The 17,602-nt window shown below is 40.0% G+C and overlaps 1 protein-coding gene across 3 annotated transcripts in view; it reads right to left on the bottom strand.

Annotated features, from left to right (window-relative positions):
• tab2 (TGF-beta activated kinase 1 (MAP3K7) binding protein 2) overlaps positions 1 to 17,397 on the bottom strand; it is a 43,856-nt gene extending 26,459 nt beyond the window's left edge. For 2 of the 3 annotated variants that reach the window (XM_005457932.4, XM_005457931.4), the window contains exon 1: positions 16,913 to 17,397. The gene's annotated coding sequence lies outside the window, so the exon portion shown is untranslated. The remainder of the gene's footprint in view (positions 1 to 16,912) is intronic. The other variant, XM_005457930.4, reaches the window with a different exon arrangement.
• Between the last annotated feature and the right edge of the window lie 205 nt (positions 17,398 to 17,602).

Below are 17,602 nucleotides of genomic sequence, written 5' to 3'. Positions count from 1 at the left end.
TAAACATAAAAATTCAGAATTTCAGTTTCTAATCACTTTTTCAAATTGATAAAACTTTTGACCCTTACTTGGCTCCATATATTAAGGAGCAGCTGAAGGTTTTGTAATGCCCTGACAGTCCCCTGCAGACTTGTGGACAACTAAACTGCATATGTTGCTTTTCTACTACCGTATTTTTCGTACCATAAGGTGCATTAAACAAAACAGTCTGATAAGTCAAACTTTACTCAACTCATTCTTCTTGCTTCCTCCTCTTCCATACCATTGATTCATTAATGTTGAATTCTCTCTTTATCGAGTGGAAAAAAGTTAATGTTCATTCTCCAGCTTCACTGTGGTTAACATAGCTATGCCGCTAGCGATCACATAGCACATCATTATATACCAGCTAGTCTAACTTCAGTAACCCTTCAAAAGTCACTGCTGTTTAGTTTTCTGTCTTCATTTATGTTGGAAGTGATAGGAGAGGTTTAATCTTTTGAGAAATCTCTCAGTCAGAACATAGTATAAGATTCAGCACACAGTGGGGAGGACAAGTGGAGTTTGGACCCCGATTATTCCGTGAGGCTCCTGACTACGGTAGCCGTGATGCTCCGACAATCCATCAAGTGGTGCGGCTTACCAAAGTCGTATTAAAACATTTTTTGACAGATTTTTGCGTGCCTTGTAGTCCGAAAAATACGGTATCTCAATACACTTGAAGACAGGATTGTCTTTTTGGTGGAAAAAAAAAAGTTGTTCCTGGATAACAAAATATACAAGACAGAAAAACCAGCAGATAAACAAAGGAACTTGGTGTGCTGAATGGAGCCTGTATACAACTACAAGTCATACAGTGACTCATGGACATGTGGCAGAAGTAACCTGCTGGCTGCTCTAAAAACAACTGAACACCAGCTTAGTTGTTAAGTGGAAGAGAACATTGCACAAGCAGACTATGAATTACATTCATCAGCTGCAAGAAATTTTAAGCCAGTTAAATTTTACTAAGATGTGCACCTTTCTTCCTTTCACAACTGACAGTTTTTGTCCTCTTACAGAAAGACAGTAAAAAAAAAAAAAAAAAAAAAAACTAAGGAAAATCCAAGTGATGTGAAAACCAATCTGATGATGGTTGGAAGTAGATGAACTCTGTTGGGGGGTGGACCAAAAAAAGAAAAGGGTTCAGAAACAGTTGGTTCTGATACATTTTCTGCCAGAAGTTTCAAAGACCACTTGGTTTTACTGTCCAGCTGCATGGCAGCAGATTCCTCCACTACATGTTTCTCAGTGATTGATTATTTGGCAGCTTGAGGGCCAAGGCAGCAACTTCAGCCTCATTAGTGGCTGCTTAGACTTGGGAATTTATTGGACTGTGCTTACCCTTTGCATCCTACAAATCAAATCAGGGTGTGACAAAAGCTGAAGCTTTAGTACTATAGCCAAAAAAAATAAAATCATATTCTGAAATCATAACTAAATACAATATTTTGAAAGCAAAGGTTTTTCAGATTGAGAGTAGAAAGGTGTAATGACTGGTGAGACATTTCCAACAGACGACATTTGACAATCATGAGTAAGATCGTCAGTCTGGACTGAACAGTCTGACTCTGACTAATACCTGGTTTATAGAGTGGTATCTTAACCATTCCTTGAAATAACAAAGCAACACACACAATAAAAGACATAAATACCAGACATAACTTCTATGTCAATCTCATTCCAGAGCCCCACCTTCAACAGCCCCCCCCCCACACACACACACACCTTTTTTGTCAGTAGTGCAACAATACAGACACGCTAACAGAGCAAGCCATCTCCTGCCGAGATCCCACCCAATATTTCCTGCAAAACAAAAATCTTTAGGTGCTGAAATGGTCCAGGTTATTTATGCTACTTATCTTTAAAGTTCTGATAACTTTTTGACCTCTTTGATGTCAAGACATCCATTACAAACTAGAGACAAATCATAGATGAAGTTTTGTATCTATTTTCATTATTGAGAAATCTGTAACAAGTGATCTGTGTGTGTGTGTGTGTGTGTGTGTGTGTGTGTGTGTGTGTGTGTGTGTGTGTGTGTGTGTGTGTGTGTGTGTGTGTATATACAGGGAGTGCAGAATTATTAGGCAAATATGAGTATTTTGTCCACATCATCCTCTTCATGCATGTTGTCTTACTCCAAGCTGTATAGGCTCGAAAGCCTACTACCAATTAAGCATATTAGGTGATGTGCATCTCTGTAATGAGAAGGGGTGTGGTCTAATGACATCAACACCCTATATCAGGTGTGCATAATTATTAGGCAACTTCCTTTCCTTTGGCAAAATGGGTCAAAAGAAGGACTTGACAGGCTCAGACAAGTCAAAAATAGTGAGATATCTTGCAGAGGGATGCAGCAGTCTTAAAATTGCAAAGCTTCTGAAGCGTGATCATCAAACAATCAAGCGTTTCATTCAAAATAGTCAACAGGGTCGCAAGAAGCATGTGGAAAAACCAAGGCGCAAAATAACTGCCCATGAACTGAGAAAAGTCAAGCGTGCAGCTGCCAAGATGCCACTTGCCACCAGTTTGGCCATATTTCAGAGCTGCAACATCACTGGAGTGCCCAAAAGCACAAGGTGTGCAATACTCAGAGACATGGCCAAGGTAAGAAAGGCTGAAAGACGACCACCACTGAACAAGACACACAAGCTGAAACGTCAAGACTGGGCCAAGAAATATCTCAAGACTGATTTTTCTAAGGTTTTATGGACTGATGAAATGAGAGTGAGTCTTGATGGGCCAGATGGATGGGCCCGTGGCTGGATTGGTAAAGGGCAGAGAGCTCCAGTCCGACTCAGACGCCAGCAAGGTGGAGGTGGAGTACTGGTTTGGGCTGGTATCATCAAAGATGAGCTTGTGGGGCCTTTTCGGGTTGACAATGGAGTCAAGCTCAACTCCCAGTCCTACTGCCAGTTTCTGGAAGACGCCTTCTTCAAGCAGTGATACAGGAAGAAGTCTGCATCCTTCAAGAAAAACATGATTTTCATGCAGGACAATGCTCCATCACACGCGTCCAAGTACTCCACAGCGTGGCTGGCAAGAAAGGGTATAAAAGAAGAAAAACTAATGACATGGCCTCCTTGTTCACCTGATCTGAACCCCATTGAGAACCTGTGGTCCATCATCAAATGTGAGATTTATAAGGAGGGAAAACAGTACACCTCTCTGAACAGTGTCTGGGAGGCTGTGGTTGCTGCTGCACGCAATGTTGATGGTGAACAGATCAAAACACTGACAGAATCCATGGATGGCAGGCTTTTGAGTGTCCTTGCAAAGAAAGGTGGCTATATTGGTCGCTGATTTGTTTTTGTTTTGTTTTTGAATGTCAGAAATGTATATTTGTGAATGTGGAGATGTTATATTGGTTTCACTGGTAAAAATAAATAATTGAAATGTGTATATATTTGTTTTTTGTTAAGTTGCCTAATAATTATGCGCAGTAATAGTCACCTGCACACACAGATATCCCCCTAAAATAGCTAAAACTAAAAACTACTTCCAAAAACATTCAGCTTTGATATTAATGAGTTTTTTGGGTTCATTGAGAACATGGTTGTTGTTCAATAAAATTATTCCTCAAAAATACAACTTGCCTAATAATTCTGCACTCCCTGTATGCTCTGAATGTGCAATTGTAATCTTACTTATCCCAGTACATTTACAGCTATCTACTCTTCACTGTTCAAGAAACTGAGTGCCCTGCTAAAGGCACATCCACTGAGGAGGAGGAAGCATTTCCCATCCATCTCTGGGATTCAAATCGGTGACCTTCTGGCTCACTGCAGTCAGAGCTTGGGTGGCAGTTGCATCTCTCACCACTCGCTCCAAGGCAAGTGTACACAATAAGACTTCTATGAGACTGCTAGCACTCAGATGCTTGGTGATGACATGGCAAGTATGCAGCAGCCAAATCTTCGCCCTTTATTACCTTACGAAATGCACTTACTGTATGTCATCATGCTCTTTGAAGTACACAGACAGAGGGATATTAACAGTACTTCTATCTTTGGGCAGCTCAATCTATCTTTTCAACCCACTTCTGAGGGTGTTATCAGGTGGGGAAAAAGGCCATTGTGAAGCCTTTTAACCACACTTTTAACAGGTTTTTCGTGTAGATTTAGGTTGTGAGGCTAAAGCAACAAATTTAGGCTCTTTCCAGAATAGGTGCCTCTCAGATTTCCTTTGAAGAAAGTGGAATCACAAATCAAACAGTTATTTTTGTGATTTGTTGAACAAATCCAAGCTTTTAAAATTTGGTGCAAGAAGAAGTAGACATCAATGCATCCCTGCATGATTGTATTGCTAGACCTCTGTCTGCTTGGCTAAGGAAAAAAACCCTCCACCGGAAATACTTCCTGCAGCTGTTAGGAGTATCATTCCCCCACCTTAAGGCCAACCAAAAGACAAATAGCAGCCAAGTCATGTGACTCTTCTGCTACTGAGATGCCATTCAGTTTTATTCTACCCTTCTAAAAACATTCAAGTCATACTTGTCTCCTACAGCGAGCGAGCCCCTTTCACCCACATCATTGTAATGGACTTGTAATACAAGCCATTTGTTGTCATTATAACCCTACAAATCACTATAACCACAAACTAAGCTTTCAGCCATCAGTGGTCAGTTTATCTGGGCCACATTAAAGATTTCTCACTACCTGTGTCTAAGTATTCTAAGCCATTATTATTAATATAAAATCACTACAATCGTTGATGATTTTCTCTGGCATAGAAACATAAAAGTGGGAGTTTAACTTTTTAATTTTATATTTTTAAGGGATTTAAAAAAATTTTTTAGCTCAAACCTTAATCAACTAATAATATCTTGTACTTTGTAGCTGGCCAATCTGTTGTAGAAATCCAAATTTGTTCTACGCATGCCATTAATGTAAGGGTAAGAGATAGGGGTGGGTTTCTATGGATCACATGCATGGATCACAGCTACACACGTGTTAAAAAACCAAACCAAAAAACCCCAAAACTGGATGATGTTGCTAAGGAACTATTAGATAGACCCACATAATTGCACCTTACAATTAAATTATTATGCACATTACCAAAAGGACAACAATGTTAAGCAAGTAACATCAAACCACAGCAAACTAAAAGTTAATGGCAATAATATTTCTACAATTCTTGAATAGGCCATTTGCAAGTTTAATGTAGCTTAATGTAGCCCCTACCACTGTACCAGTAACTAGAACTGAGAGGAAACTGCTCACAGGCCTCCATCACCTAACTAATACACTAATATACTGTGGTCTAAGAAGCAGCTGACATTGGTCACTTACTTTCTTAACTGATACCTGGTGGGTGGAGTTATGGCAGTATTTCATAAGTGCTTCTCATGTTATATGATAAACACTAATAAGTAAAACACACAAGTGCCTCTAGGTTGCATCCCTGGCAGCTTGCTATCTAACAAGATATAACACGCAATTTGGAATATTTGGAAAGTCTAAAGTGCTTTTTTTAACCTCCTAATTGAAGCTAGGTTAAACATGGCCCAGACCTGTCTCTGCACTGAACACAGCCAGAGGACTCCTGGAAAGAGGGCAAACACTCATCCTGTGTTTAAAAGCTAGGTGTCTCATAATGGCAGATCTGAAAAAAATAGAGGATGGGTAAACTTGTTTTACATCCCTTCATGTATGTTTACAGCTTAATGTAAATAAAATGCAGTCAAAGTTCATTTGTGAAGCTGTGACACCATGTGTGCAACGGGTAGCTGGGGTGATGACCATCACTGTGTTAGCACAGATAAGTGTGTGGGTTTTTTTGTTGAGCCATTTCTCTTAATCTTTGTGAGAAAATCATTCCTTATAAAATTATTCCCAGAGTAATGTTTAACTCTAAGAACACTACTGGGAGGAGATCATAACAAAGCTGTCTATCATCATAACAATGTAAAGGTAAACACCCTGTTAGCTATTTGAAGAAATATAATATTAGCTTAAGTATTGAACTGTTGCTTTAAGGAACTCAAGGCTGAAAGGTCAGAATTTCTCAACAGCCTCTTCACCATAAAAGTATGTTTTTAAAACAGTAAAAGGTTCTTAAGATAGAAGAAATTTGATCAACACTGAAGGCTTATTGAAAAGGTAACCCCTAAGCTCATCATCTATGAGGGGTTTTTTTAAACATGCTTTGCATTTTCCTCTGTTGAGCAGAAAATGCAAATAAAGGATTGATTTAGAACAAAAAAAATTAACAAGGTATATGAGATCTTGAAGCCAGATATCTCAGAACCAAGGTGCTAATCAATAAGCCTATAAATTCTCCAGATATATTGTTTACTGCAGTAAATGTGCACAAATTGTGATAAGAGTTACATCTACCACCATCTTAAGGATACTGTGAAATGCAATCATCAGTGTGCAGTACTTCATGGTTTCCTGGATACATGCCTCTCTTTTCCCACACATCCAGTTTTCCTGGCCTGCAGAGGACAGGAGGGACAACACAGCATCGGTTCTGCAAAGACTGGCACCAACAGGTGTGCCTAGGGGGGTGCCAGCATCAGCCTGGCCTGGTCCACTGCACGGACATCAGCCAAACCACACACATACACACACCAGAACCCAAGGCAGTACATTCCTCTAAGGAATACCACAGCACAGCGGCTCTGTTGTGACATCTCTAACCAGGCGCTGAGGCAGGCCAGTAGGTTTGGGGGACAAAAGGGCAAGAGATGAGAGAGAGAAGAAAAGGTTATGGGGGTAGGTATGAGAATGATGAGGTGGCTGGACTCCATGATCTAGAGATATCCCAACACAGTCTCTACTTGTGTGCTATACATTGAAAGGAAGTTTCCTCTGATCAGTGAGCAAGCACAGGAAAACCTTTCAAACAAAGGGAGACCCTGTGTCACTAGGAGAAAGAGCAAAGGTCTCAGGGAACAAGCTTATCTGTTTGCAGTGGTGTTGTGTAATCACCGGGGGATGGGTTCTCTACGTCTTATGGGAACTAAGACTTTCTACCCCCAACCATCTCAGGTAGCTCTATCTTAAGTTCAGAAAGATGCAAAGCGTCCGCAAAGCCAGAGTCTAATTTAATAGACCACTACTAGCTGAAGAATTTCAGAGAGACCCACACAGGCAGTTGCCCTTGGCAAAGCTACACTGAACCACAACAAACAAAGACTTTCAGCTGGGTGGACTCGGTTGTCCACCACGCCCTGACAATATGTTTTCAGAGTGAGACAGTGGGGGAGTATAAGAGCCTGGGGCCCCTGCTATTACTGATAGGACAACCAGATCAAAGCCCTTTCCCATAGTTAGTGAGCACAAAAAACCTGAGAGAGATGAAAGACCATCAGCAGATTGTGGGAGAAATGATGAAGTACAGGGCAGTCCCTGGATGGCACTTCCAAACAGCTTTCTGCACTGCCTCTGCAAGTCAAAGTTGGCGGGAGTAAGAGGGATGCAGGGGCAGATCCTGTCCACAGAATAAGCACAATGACATGACAGTCCCAACCTGCAATACCATCCATGCAGAATACAAGCTGGGAGGTCAGTTTACAATCTTCTTATTCAGAGTACACCGATTCAGTGGAGACACCAGAAGAAAAATAGATTGAAAGAGACATGAAAGTCTAGTAAAACTTGCACCTCTAAATCAAATCAGTGCCATTCCCTTTATCATGAATTTATGTAAACCTATTTTTCGCCATTGCTAATTTTACTTATGTGTGCAGAAACTGTTCATCTGTGGAAACTGAAGCAACCTCAGGAAATGTAATGCTTGACTTGAATATAGCTTTAAAAAGGGAGTTTACTATGCAGTGTTTCTTGACTTGTGAAGGTCATCACTGGAAATTTGACAGCTTATTCTTAAATGAACACAAAACTTCAGCAATCATCTATGACCATGTTCAAAGAAACATTTGAACTTTGTTCAAAATTTGTGCATTTTTTTTAGTTCTGGTTTCATTATAAATTTTGTTCTCTGTTATATAAAAGAATAGGAATTTATTTGAAGAAAAGAACAATTAGCAGCAAAATACTGTCAGCAAATTTTAGAATCCCAGAGTCAGACTTTTCCCAAAGAAACTTTGAATTTGTTCCACTAGCTCAATAGCCAAAAGCCCTTCATAATTTAGCTGTGGGATTAAAAAAAACAGAGGTTCCACATATATTCTAGCCAGCCACCAAAGAAAGGAAGAAGGGAAAAAAAACATTTAGCTTCAGGATGTCAGGTAAGGTCAGGACATGCGTGTAGTATTTAGTTATTTATTTGTTTATTATACAGATTAAAGGAAGTAAGAGTAATGTCCACATAACTTGTAAACTCCCCATATTACCCTTTGTGGGGTTCCCTTGGTCCTTTATTGTGCTGTATAGCCTTTGAGTGCAGGTCAAACATCTGCCAGTAGCAGTGTATCAAATACTACTGTCTAATAAATAAAATAAAATAAAATAAAATAAAATAAAATAAAATAAACAAGGACACTAATATACTCCATTGGTTGAGCAGATGACCCATATGCCAAAAGGTTACTGCCAAAAGGTTACTGCAGAAAGGTTATTCAGAAAACTGATAATTACATCCACATCAATGCACAGTTTTAATGCATTCCTTGAAATTCTTGCTCATAGTGAGTGGTCTGAATGTTGGGGTTGTCTCACTATTACTATACGGTCTTTACCTTACAAAGCACCTCGAGGCGACTGTGCTTGTGATTTATATAAATAAAATTACATTTAACTAAAACTCAATCCTATGCTCCTCTGACAAAACCTGAATGTATGTGAAAATACAAAGTGTGGAGTTTCAGAAAGAAATGTAAAGGGAGAGGAAGTGTTTGTGTCAAGCACACATATCCTGCAGTGGAGGCTACGGTCTGCATGACTGTGAGGAGCACAGAGGCCAAAGATAACCACTGAACCATCTTCCTGTATGCTGTCACACAGAGGTTACGTAAAAAAAAAGCAGCACATGCAGCAGTCCTGTGAAAGTACAGTAACATATAACACCTGAGATTTGTGACGAAAGTGACTGCAGAAAAACAAATGACAAGGATATCTGTAATTCATACTTAATATTTAGCTTGTTTGTGAAAGTTGAACAGCACCAGATTGCACTGAAAAGGGGGTCTAGGAAAAGGCACAGGCGGCCAATTTGAAATCTGAGAGATGTGTGGTTGAAAATTCAAAACAGCCATTAGCTGATGTGGAAGAATGTGATACTGTTAGCATGAGCCTCTAGTATGAGCCTCTAGTTATAAACTATGAAGGAATTAACACTAACTTCGTAAAGAATATACATGAAAAGAAAGCAGAAGGACCAAACACAACTTTTATAGACCAAAAGGACATCAAATACTGAATAATGAGTAAATATTGTCAAACTGAATCCTAGAATTTGTTGGTTCTTGCATCTGGTTCTATGTGAAAGTAAAACAACCAAAAGCACAACTCCAACAACAGGAAGTAAACAAGTTTTCTGTATGCTCAAGTGATTGCATTCTATTATCATGCTGTTGTAACAATGCATTTTGTTGTCATTCAGAAGAAAGACAGACCTAATCCTTACTGGTCTGCTGCTTCTATTGACCAATAAATCACAAAAGAGAAGCAAGGCTGGAAATTAACGCTTCAAGCACAACACTGATCCCACTAACAATGCGAAAGTGTCTCAAGAGCTGCACTGCTGTCTTTCCAAACATGCCTGTTTAACACACCAGCGGCTCTGGTTCCAATTAGTTTAAATGCTGCATCCAAAGGGAGCCGGCCGGGGAGCTCCACAATATTCCTTTAATTGACGGTTGTGCTACTATCCTATTTCATAGCAGACTTTCTGCAGAGGAGACTTGAAAAGCACTTCATTAGCATGAAAAGCTCCTCTTTAATTATTCCATCGTACTCAACTCTGATTTACAAGTGCTATTACACGGGATGTCTATTTTGAGTTAATTTATTTAGCTGAACAATTCCCTGGCCTGTAAACTCTGCTAATACTGGAGTTGATGTGCTCTCGTCTCCAAGAGCTAATGAACGCAGACAATAGCAATTTTAGTCAATAATTCTTCACACCATTGACATGGGAAAGTTTCTGCATTTGTTGACTTGTTTTTATTTCTTTCATCACTGGGGAGTTATTACTAACAAAATGAACAGCAGTAACTTCACAACCATCCAAATGTAATTAACAAAGTATTTTATTGGTTTGCTGGAGATCAAAACATCTATCCATCTTACACATAATATGTAAATCAACACTATATTCTTCTTTTAAAATGCACTGCAATGCACACTTTGGAATTCATGAGCCACATAATGAAGCAAGCAGTATACAGCTTTAGTTTCTGTACCAGGGGGTGTTGCTTTCTGTTTAGGAGTATGCTTGCTCTCACCTACTTTAGGTACCCCACTGAATGTGGAGCTAAACAGTTGTTTTTGTATGTTTGCAAGAGTTTTAAACTTAACCGCAAGTTGATATGATTTTAAAAAAAAAAAAAAAAAAGCTCACACATACTTTTCCTGTTGACTTCGCCCTTTCACTGAAATACTTACTAAGAAGCTTTTATTCCACTTACACTAATATAACTTGTAGCCCTCATCCAGTAGTACCTACTCAACTAAACTGAGTACCACCTAATGTGCGTGGGGTCACTATAGCAACTTAGCCAAAAGTCCAGAGACATCATTTGTGTGATGGCTCTGGCTTTTTGTCGAAACTCGGTGACCACAGTGTTGTTTTTGTGCAGCCATTTCCCTCAGTGTTGGGGTTTCAAAAATTGCGCTTTTGATTTTCGTGAATGAGTCACTCTAATGACTCATCGAGTGACGCCACTGACTGGCCAATCGTTGGCATCAGTGGTGGGTGATGTCACATGTCCGAATTGCCTTAAATTGCTTGGAACCGCGGCCCAGTAAGTATTAAAAAAGAACATGCTACCAGACACTACTACTCAATGAAAAACCCAAAAAAAACCCTTGAGTCAGGGCGAGCCAAGCTGACTTCACCTGTCTTGCCAGCACTGCTCCACATACATGTTTGGAGGTGGGAGCAGGGAACTAGTGAAAATGTAAACAAAAGTATGTAGCAAAGACTCAGTGAGCTCAACTCAGTTGACTAGTGCGGACTACTGCAAATAGTATGTAACATTTGTAAAAGACGATTTAAGTCAATCCTAATATTGTCTTACATATAAAGAATGACTCCAAGTCTGAAGCTTAGAAGGCAATCAGTTAGCTATCTTTTTTTTTTTTAAATAACAGAAATTGACTCAGTCTAAAAATATATAATTCTTGCATACGTTCACCATCAACTGTAACCATGTATGAGCCTATAAAAATGAATTTAGACAGAACTGATAGAGTACTGACCAGGATGATCAGGCCTGGGTTTGTTTATTTATTTCTAGATAGTTTTGCAGCATCAGAGTTACCCAAGTAGTTCTAGGTCTGTGTCAGTTAAGGGAAGTTAAGGCAGAGATCTTAGAGAAGTAGAAAGCAATAAGAGCTGAAACCCAGAAACCCAAGTCAGAGGCAACATGATGGGGGAGGGGTAGCGTACACAGAGTCTCCAAGTTGCAGTTCACTCTTCTTATGTTGTCTGATGTGCATAACGACCAATGCCACTGAAGAGGCAAGCTACGACAACACCTTTAACAGCAAAGCATTTGAAAATTGGGCCAACAAAGTGGAACTGAAAGTCAAGAACCCAGAAATGCAAAAACCAACAGACCACAGCAGCACTGGGTAAAGCTGCCTCATGTAACTTTCACCTGAACTTAGAAGTAAGGAAGAGTTCACTTTTAAACTTTAAAGTATAAAAACCCCCAAAACAAAACGTTAGAACTCCACATTACAGGTGACAAAGGCCCGGACATACCACCACCAATAAAGATTACTCTCACCTGAAATTCCCATCCTATTAATTTAAGTCAACAACACTTAGTCACTGAATGCATCATTAAGAGAGGCCGTAATTTCACTGTTTCCAGACATCTAAGAGATGGAAATAAATTACAACAAACATTAGCACTAACAATACGGGAAAAACAAAAATGTACCCAGCAACTAAAATGGAAACTTCTCAGATCAAACGGAAATGTACACTGCAAGACTCGAAGACTTCTTCAGTGATTAATCCAGTTTCAGTTCCAGCACAACAGCAACATCACAGTTGTCGTTTATAAATCCACATCCACATCTCTTCTATATATCAGACAATACATGATCTGGTGTGGCGTTCCATTAGGACAAGCAAGGCAAGCACTGCTTGCCTAATCAAATGCAAAAACATTTTCAGCGGGAGACTGATGGGAGGTTTGCATGCTAGACAAGCTGCCATTGTCACTGCTTTCACTGCTCAGAGATTAGTTAAAAGCTGTGTTTTGTGTGGAAACACGGCTACAATTAGCAAATAGACAAGCTTTTGTGATTTATCATAACAGACTAGTAACAGGTAAGTTTTCTCATACTGACCACTTTGGCCAACATGTGTGATGTAGATAGAGTGCAGCATGAAGAGGTTATTAAAGTCTCTTTTAGTATATAAGCAAGGAAAGCCTTGATGATGAAGAAGGGGTTTCAAATCAAGTTTAATAAAACAGGCAAGTTGAACAGGTGCAGGCTCAGCCATCACTTTCAGATTAGCATCTCTGAGAAATCATTAATTTTAACCAGCTGTTTGCCAACAAACCACTTTCATGTTTCTCTATTAATTTAATCCCTGTAGATAATGACAGTTAACCCTGTGACACACTTCACAAGCCTTTCAATTCAACTGCGATTTTTGTTATTAATTATTTTAACATATTCATATTTGTGTTTCTGAGCGCATTCATTTTTCAGATATGTTAAGTCCACACAGGAAAGCCACTACAAACATGTGATTTTCTGTATTACAGTAGTAATAGTAATCTATATGACGATGATGAGATTTGTCTTGTTAAACAGTGGCGAAGATGTTTTGTGAATGTGAAGGAGAGGCACCATCTTTGTCTGCCTTTCTGTAAAAGTCACAGCACGCCACTGCCTAATCTCTATGCATCTTCAGTTCCTTATTGGCATTAGTGCTGCAACATCTATGCAGTTTGTCAATCTGACATGTTGACCCAATGTCCCAACTGCAAAACAAATATCTGGCTTAAAGATAAGTGAAGGCTTGACCAGAGTCCTTGAGGGTAAGGAATACGTTTAACACACCCTTGTTTTTCATCAGTTCTCTTCTCTACTAGATTGTCTTTTATTAATTGTTTTAGTTTAGATAGCCAATTACAATGCTGATATTCTATTCTATTTTGTTGGTTTTGACTTTCAGAACATATAGATATTCAGCCAATATATCTGTGCATCTCTACCATAAACATAATGTAACTAATAACAATTCAGTGCCATATTTAAGCTAATGTCCATAACTGACTTGACTACAGACCTGAAACCTCCATCACGTTGACTTCAGATGTTAAAATATTATTAATTATTATTAATATTATTAATACTTTTAATTTAATTTAGACTTAGAAGTAAGGCTAACTTAATCTACAAAATTGCTCAGGTTCAGCAAATACAATTACTTTTCTCCAATCAAATAGTGAGAAATGTGACAGAAACGCTTAAAAAAAAAAAAAATGCAGTTTACTCAACCTAATCGCTTTAATTACTTTTAGCATTTAGGTCTACGAATGCATAATTAAGTGTCTGTTAATCAGAAAGGATGCTTGCAGCAGAAAATTGGCAAATTTCCACTAAATTCTACAGTTTTATGGCACTATCCGGCCTTGTTTCGGCTAATATTTAAGGTTTACAGCTCACTCTTCAATAATCTAATGTACTTGTGCAGCATCAACATAAGCAAGTCAAACAGGTAGAAACTAAACCAAATGTCATTCATACACATTAATGGAAACAACTCTGGATTATTATGGGAGACAGTATCTGGCATTAAAATATATTTAGTGGGTAGAAACAATCTAAGCTCTGATATGTATGCATTTATTGTAGCTCTGTATTTGTTAAGTCAGTGAGGAGTTCTTCCTGACTGAATGAGATGACAGTGCCAATAAAGCTTAATCATACACAGCTCCACGGACCATTTGTAAAGCTGCTGCAAAATTCACACTGCGAAATGAAGAAGCTCGTAGCCTTTGGCAGTTAAGGTCTAGAGGAGTGTGCAGTGTCAGCCTCGATGTGTGCAATTTAACCCTTGAACTGGAGACAACCATGAGCAGCATGTGTAATGGAGGCCTCACATTATAAAGCAGAGAAGTCAGGAGAACTGGACAGGGGGAGGGGGTTCTTCCTGACAACCACACACTGGAGAGGGGGAGGGTTAAAAAACATTGAGCCCTCTTCCTGAGTCTGCAACATTTGAGCATAATGTGATGGATCCTTCCTTTTCACTTAACTCCCATTTGGGCTTACAGTTTTGTTTTGTTTTTCACCAACACCTCTGAAGAAAACACATCCTCCAAAATAACCTACGTGGACAAGTCACTGAGCAGGGTGCTCAAGCTATACCTACACTAGTTCAGCATTTGTAGCCTCTTAGATATAATCACCCCTGACACTCAGAGAAAGGTAAACCAATATCATTTCCTTAGTTAAACTGACTCTGCACTCTTCATCTGAACAACAAGCAGCTGTACGCAGTCCAAGAACACTAATATGCAGCAATTATCCTTCCCCTTGTGAAGCCAGTTGTGGGGTGGGGGGGGCAGGGGCACAAGCTACACAACTATACCACCCCCACCCTTTGGTTTGCTCTGCAGCGATAACTTGTTGTACAAACTGCAAATGATAAATCAGCAAACAGGTTTTTCCAGGAACAAAGATTTCAGCATTGGCACAGGCCTTGCAACAACATACCACAAACTCTTAGGCTGGTTGTAGAAGTTCTCAAGTGTTAGGTCTTGCTTGTTTATTATGTACAGAAGCAATTAGAACAAGGGAGCCTGTTTCTTTTCACCTCTCTCAACTAGCATAAGGATAAAGCACTCCAACTCCCTGTTAGCATTTGCCTTAATGCTAACCAAATAAAGCGATCAGCAACATGCCATTCTATACAATTCCATAATCCTCCCCCAAATCCTCATTTAGCACTTATCGCTCAGGCTCGTGCAATCATTGCCGAGTCTCCAAAGAGTGGCAAATCAGCAAGGTCTCCTAGCAACATATTTGCCTAGCTAAAGGCACACATGGTTTCAGTTAGGGGTCTGCACCTATAAACAGTTGGCCGTGACAGCTTATTGGTCAGGAAGTGCAATGCTGACTGCAAGTCAAGACAGGCAAAAGCTGCTAATGAATAATATACACTCTTACAGGTTAGCGACAATAGCAAAGTTTTGATTGGAGGCCAAAAGAGAAGGGATTCTGAGCTCTGCAGTTTGAAAGCACTCAAGGAAGGAGCCAGTAAAGGAGTAGTATAGTGAGAGTCACATAAAAAGCCACAGTCAGGTAGGCTGTGCTGTGACTGGGCTGTTTCTTTAACAACAGAAGCAGAAAGGAGAGGGAGAAAAAAAAATTAGAAGTCACGTCACAAGTCAATTCAGGATTTTAAAGCTGCCAATTTTAGGACAAAAACGACTAATTGGACACAGATTGATCACCTTCCAAAGTGGCTGCTAGAGCCAGCAGACTTTCCAGCCACAACCAACATTGTGCATCAACTGGTGTCTCGTCTTAATAGGAACACCAGGCTGAGTGAGGCTACATGGAGAAACACAGCCTGTCTGAACACACCCCGAGGGGTTTTCGCTGGGCCAAGTGGGCCACGACAAACTGATTGTTACACCTCTTTTTGTACAGGGTAGCAAACATATCCAGCATCTTTAATCTAATACCTGTCATAGAATACTTCTATTCTGAATACTTTTACTAAGATTAAAATCCAACAAAGAAAAGGAGCAGTGGCTGCGAGGCCACAGACTTTATTCTCACATGAAACTTTCACAATAGGTCTAATGTACCTCCCAGTCCATGCTGGCACCTTTAGTGTTTTCAAGAGTATAAATAATACAACACAAGCCAGAAAAGTCAACATCCCGACAGTTTAAACGGTCTCAGGACAAACACATCTCATCCCAACTATACCCAGAGCTGTCATTCTCGCTGGTAAAGGTTAGGACCCACTCCCTATCACAAGTGCCACAAATCTGTCGGATCCATACGGTTAAAAGGCCAGAAACAAGTAATCAAATAGGCGAAGTCACTGTCTTATTGCCTTAGTTATCAAACAACCAAAGACCACACTATTTGAACCTCAGAGGGTCTACTTGTTCATGATACATACAGTAGGGCTTCCACGCGTGTATGTATCATAACTTCAACTTGTGTGAAAGTTAGTCAGTAAAAAGTTTTCGTGCTTCCATTGTGGTAGCGACGGTATAAACAGTTAATTGAGGTGTACGAGCTTCATTTTTAAGCTCGCAAGGGATCAAATATTCTGGGGAGGAGAAGAAGAGAAGCTTCAATTTTATGATTTAACGTTTCCATCCACGACTAATCGTGCGACGTTTCAACGGAGAGCTCAATGGAAAAATAGCAAGAGCTAACACACACTATAAAACATGTAGCGCCAGGCAGTGTAACTCTAAAATAAAGAGACCCTTAGTATCTACACGGAGCTATGAATATTAAACAGGACTTAGCGGTGAAGCTAACGAGTTGGTTTCAAAATGTAAAGTAGTAGTTAGCCAACTCAGAGATTTGAACAGGCTCTAAACACTTCAAGTTAGCTGCTTACTGTAGACAAAAACTTTTTCCCACATCTGAAAAGCTTTTTTTTCCTCTCCATTTTCTTTCAAATACAATGGACCGTATATAGAAGCACTTGCGGCATAATAAGCCGAAATGCCTTTTCCTTTTCACTGTAACTCTATTAAAACTGTGTTCTTCCGGCTGTTGCTAAATGGCGAAAGCCTTGTTAATTAAATGTAACTTACCCTCCAGTCTCCGCCGCCGCTGCCGCTCCCCGGGCCGCCTTCAACACCCAAGACCGCCGCTGGACCTCTGGAGGGCCGCGGAGCTGGGAGAAGAGAAGCTAAGAGGGATCCAGCTACTGCCAGGGAGACGAAGAGCCAACTTGCACCGAGGCCCCGGGCCTTCTGTGTCCTCGAAATAGCGTTAGGGGGAGGGATACCGAGCCTTAGTCCTCCGCCGTTTGACAGAGACTCGGGAATACCTTTTTGACAGCTCCTTTTCTTGTGCCCCCCCCTCCCCTCGACAGCCCTTCACTTTTCTCTTTTTCCTCACTTCCAGCAGATACGAATCAAAATACTGTCAAAGAATATGGCGGCTGCTTAAACTAGCTACTATCGCGAGAAGAAAAGTTGTTTTTCTTTTTTTTCCCCCCCAGTTTCCCAAGTTGTGCCGAGGGAAGAGAAAGTTGTGATTGCAAAATAGGCTGAGCAGAAGACGGTGCAAGCGACGGGAGAAGGATGTGTTGCTCTAATTCCGTTTAAAATTACGGGAATAAATTGCATTTTGGTCCAACCCATATGAAGTGAGACAGCGGCATTATGGTTGACGCTGATCTCAGCTTTGTTCACAGAGAGAGCACAGAGGAGATGAATAAATAAATGTGATAAGATGGCTTTACTAAAAACAATATAGAAAAAAGAAATTCAAGTTAT

Source organism: Oreochromis niloticus, linkage group LG15, assembly GCF_001858045.2.
Source record: "Oreochromis niloticus isolate F11D_XX linkage group LG15, O_niloticus_UMD_NMBU, whole genome shotgun sequence".
Lineage (NCBI taxonomy): Eukaryota > Metazoa > Chordata > Actinopteri > Cichliformes > Cichlidae > Oreochromis > Oreochromis niloticus.
This window is presented reverse-complemented; position numbering and strand designations above follow the sequence as displayed.